A 5,100-nucleotide genomic window follows, 5' to 3' on the forward strand; every position below is an offset into this window, starting at 1 on the left:
GAGCTTGCTTCAGCCCATACAAAGCCTTTTTCAGCTTGAAGACATGATTAGGATATTGATGATCTTCAAAGCCTGGTGGTTGATCCACATACACTTCCTCATTGATGTAGCCATTTGAAAAAGCACTCTTGACATCCATTTGAAAGAGTTTAAATCCACTCATACATGCAAAAGCCAGCAATAATTTCACAGCCTCCAATCTTGCAACAGGAGCAAAGGTTTCACCATAATCAATTCCCTCCTCTTGATTGTAGCCTTTGGCAACTAGCCTTGCTTTGTTTCTTGTGATCACACCATCCTCATCCAATTTATTTCTGAAGACCCACTTCGAACCAATGATGTTCTTCTCATTTGTTTTAGGGACAAGAAACCATATCTCATTCCTTGCAAACTGATTCAGCTCTTCATGCATAGCTTCAACCCATTTTTCATCCTTGAGAGCTTCATCAATTGACTTTGGTTCAATTTGAGAGACAAAAGCAGTGTGCTTGCAGAAGTTTGAGATAGAGCTACGTGTAGAAACACCCTCCTTTATCTGCCCAATGATGTTCTCCACTGACAGATCTCTAGGAATCCTCCATTCTTTGGGCAACTCACTCTGCTGCAAAATTTCAATCAGTTGTTTCGAGCAATCAACCGTTGTTTTTCTGCACAGATGTCCAACTTCTCAAAACTGATGTTATGCTCATCCTCTTCAGCATTGTTCTTCGAGATTTGAATGTTTTTGCGATCCACTTCATCAAAGACAACATGAACAGAATCTTCTACAGTCATTAGCCTCTTGTTGTAGATTTAGTATGCATGACTATTTAGAGAATAGCCTATGAAAATACCATGATTAGCTTTTCCATCAAATTTCCCTAGGTTTTCCTTTCCATTGTTGAGAACAAAACAGTTGCAACCGAAAACTCTAAGGTGATTTATGTTTGGTTTCCTTCCATTGAAGAGCTCATAGGGAGTCTTCTTCATAATTGGCCTTATTAGCACTCTATTAATCACATAGCAAGAGGTGCTACCTGCATGAGCCCAAAAAATACTTGGAAAGAGAAGATTCACTTAGCATTGTTCTAGCTAATTCTTCAAGGGATTTGTTCTTCCTTTCCACTACACCATTCTGTTGTGGAGTTCTTGGAGCTGAAAAATTGTGCAGAATACCCATCTTTTCACAGAACTTACTGAACTTTTCATTTTGGAATTCACCTCCATGATCACTTCTTATTGAGCCTATGTTGTTGTTCTTTGTATTTTGCAATCTTCAAGCAAGATTCTTGAATGCAGAGAAGGCATCACTTTTTGATTCCAAGAAGAAAGTCCAAGTGAACCTAGAAAAATCATCCACAATAACAAGAGCATAATAGTTGCTACCAAGGCTCATGGTTCTTGAAGGTCCAAAAAGATCCATGTGAAGTAGCTCAAGAGGTTTTAAAGAAGAAACAACATTTTTTATTTTAAAATAGTTTTTCACTTGTTTCCCCTTTTGGCAAGCTTCACAAATATGGTCCTTCTCAAACTTGAGCTTGGGCAGCCCAATCACAAGATCCTTAGATATTAATTTGTTCAAGTGATTCATGTGAATGTGAGCAATTCTTCTATGCCAAAGCCAAGACTCATCATGCTTGGATAGAAGACAACCAATTGAACAAGGAGAAGAGATATCTAAAAGATAAACAGTATTGATTTTCTTACCAATCAACATTACCTCTTTTGTGTTGGGAAGACATATTTGGCAGGAGTTTGTTTTGAAGATAACTTGATATCCTTTGTCACACAATTGACTAATGCTCAACAAATTGTGCTTTAAACCTTCTACATAGAGAACATCATGGATGACCAAGATATCTTTGTCTCCTATGGATCCTCTTCCAAGAATCCTCCCCTTGTTGTTGTCCCCATAGGTAACATGCCCTTCTTGCTTAAAGGAGATGCTTAGAAACTTTGATTTGTACCCAATCATGTGCTTTGAGCACCCACTATCCAGGTACCATTGTTGCATGCTCTCCTCCAAGGTTTCCTACAAAGAAGATTTTCAAGTACAAAGATTTGGTCCCCTTATGAATGTGGGTCCATTTGGTTTACATTCATCATTTGAACCTTTACACAATATTTGGGAATCCACTTCATAAAGCCTCTAGGAACATCATATTTTCTGATTTTACAGAATCTGATAGAATTGCCTCTTTTCATGCAATAGAAGCATGTAAAAACCGGTTGTTTCGACAGATCAATCAATTGTTTTTCTGGCAGTTTCGAAAATGACTTTGAAAATCTATCTTGTTTGTTCTGTGGGTTAAAACCCAATCCTGCTTTTCCAAAAACACAGTTTTGAGATGCCAAGACATTCTCAAAGTTGGATTGACCTTTTGAAAGCTTATCTACAGTTTTAACAAGATAATGAACTTTCTTTTCAAGATTTTCGCAATTTTCACAAATAATAGTATCACACTTGCAAGAAGAGTTTTTGTAAATAATTTCAAGGTTTTCAAAATCTGTTTTTGAATTTTCCAACTCTTCTTCCAGTGATTTTACTCTGTTTTCAAGCCAGCTATTCATTCCCTTTAACCGGTTGTTCAAGAGGGCCAATCGGTTAGCTCTTTCATGTGTTTCTTGAAAAGCTTGAAGTAATTGACTGTAATTTTCAGAATTTGAGGAGTTAGAGGAACTTACACTACTTGAATCATCTTCCTTTCTGGCCATGAAGCAGAGGTTGAGGCTTTTTCTGTTTTGCCTCCTTTTCCTTCGTGCTTGGCTCCTTGTTCTTACTTCCTTTGATTCATTGATGTTCCCATGAGTAGCTTTGAGTGTGTCCCACATCTCTTTGGCAGATTTGCATTTAGATATCCTGAAAAACTCATTAGTATCCAGTGCAAAAGCTATTATGTTTTGAGTAGTACAATCAAGCTTGGCCATCTTACATTCTTCATTGATCCATTAGGACCAAGGTGTTTTGCAATAAAAGATCCATTCTTTTTAAGCTTTGGAATGAAAGGGCCATTTTCGATTGAATCCAAAATTCCTTTATCAATAGATTCAACAAAGATTTTCATTCTAGCCTCCCAATACTTATAATTCAAACCACAGAATAAAGGTGGTTTGTAGATTGAAGCACCTTCCTCAAAAGATAGTTTTCCAGCCATTGAAAAAGATTTTCGGATCAAACTTGAGTATCTTTCAAGTACCAAGCTCTTGATGCCAATTGTTAGAATGTATGGCTTTAAACTAGACGGGGGGTGAATGGTTTAAAGAGGGTTTTCGCAAACTTTTTAGTCTAGAATGAAATTCCTTTGAGAAAACTTGATTCAGAATTCAGTTTGCCAAAAACACAAAGCAATTTAGCACAACACCAGAAAAACAATCGATTGTTTCGCAGAAACAATCGGTTGTTTATACCAGTTAACAATATAAACTGAAATTAAAGAGTTCAAGGGATAGAGAGATCGCACACACAGATTATACTGGTTCACTCTTAAACCAAGAGTTAAATCCAGTCTTCCCAGAAACCACTGGGGGAATCCACTAAGCAATCAAACCTAGATTACTTACAAACACCACCAAAGAAGTGACCTTGATCCCCTCAAGACACACACTTCCTTTGGCTCAGCACATACACCACCAAGAATGTTGATCTTAACAACCTTAAGAACACACAACACTTCTCAGCCTTACACAACAGAGTTTACACAAAGTACAGAAGGATTACACTTGTTACAGAATGATCTGAAATCAATACAAGATGAAAATCCTATTCCACTCTCTCTTGATCAAAGCAATCTCAAAGCAATCTTCAACTCTTCAAAAGCAAAATCAGTGAAAAACTCAAATATGTTTTTCTATGATTTAATCTTAGTTGTTTGTTACAAAAACTTAACAAACTATTTATTGCTTTCAAAGACTGGTCAAAGCATTTAAAACTGGAGCGTATTCAGTTATAAAATCATTTAAAGCTCAGTCAAAGCACAAAACAATTTTCTGTTATGGTCCCAAAACAAACAATCAGTTGAATGCTCGAATCAATCGGTTGAATGCTCGAATCAATCGGTTGTTTTGGTTTGACAGCAAGTCAACCATCAAAAACAGTTTTCAACCTTTCTCAAAACACCTAAGTATAAACCAATCGGTTGTTTCGACAAAACAACAGGTTGTTTTTCACTTAGTTTGAAAAACACTTTCAATTAAAAAGGTTTGAGAATGCTTAAGCTTTGGATTCAATCAAGAGTATATTAACACAAATAATCTACCACAGATCCTATTCTATGCCTCAACAACAGCAAGCACATCCAGCCTTCCATCAAACTCAAAGGGTTTGGATTCTTCAAAGCTTGAACACACTTGATTCAACATACCATTCCTCCTATTGATGCCATCTTCATTTGCTTGTTGAGATGGCCATTCAACATCTTGTTATGGATTTGGGTCGTATCAGTCTAACCCCAACAATATCCATATTATATATTTCTAACAAACTAGCTTTCTTATTTTAGAAAAATACCAAAATATTGTATTCTTTACTTTTAACTTTTTTAATTTATTGCTATTTAATCTCATTTCATGCCTTATCATTTATTCTATGCCTAAGAGTATAAAGTTAGTGTACTTCTTAATATTATACTAAGTCTTTATTAATTCCACACTCTTACTTATTTTTAAAAGTATTGAACACAACAATGAATTTTACAAAAATATAAATTAAATATTAAGTAATGTAAAACTTATTTGTTACTAATATTATGTAAACTCGTAAAGGTCATTGGCAATTGATAGTTGTTATTTCTCATCAATCTTTTGTGTTTATTAAAAAAAAACTATATTCTAAGGTTACTAAGTTAATATTGATAAATTTAATAATTAGTACAATTTTAATGTACATTATATTTTATAGAATAGTGGGAGCTCATATAAAGTTGTTGGGGGCTTTCATGACTTGTTAGAAAGGAATTATAGTACATTTTATCTAATGTGAGTTATTTGTCTTAGTATTATTCAATTATACTCCAATTAATCGAGGAACCATGATTCTATGTATTATGTGACAAGGCACATGCATACAATTGTATATGCAAGCATTAGTTACTTACTCATGGAAAGGGGTAATATATAATTAAC

The sequence above is a fragment of the Phaseolus vulgaris genome, chromosome 1 (genome assembly GCF_051622355.1).
Source record: "Phaseolus vulgaris cultivar YP4 chromosome 1, ASM5162235v1, whole genome shotgun sequence".
NCBI classification, from domain to species: domain Eukaryota; kingdom Viridiplantae; phylum Streptophyta; class Magnoliopsida; order Fabales; family Fabaceae; genus Phaseolus; species Phaseolus vulgaris.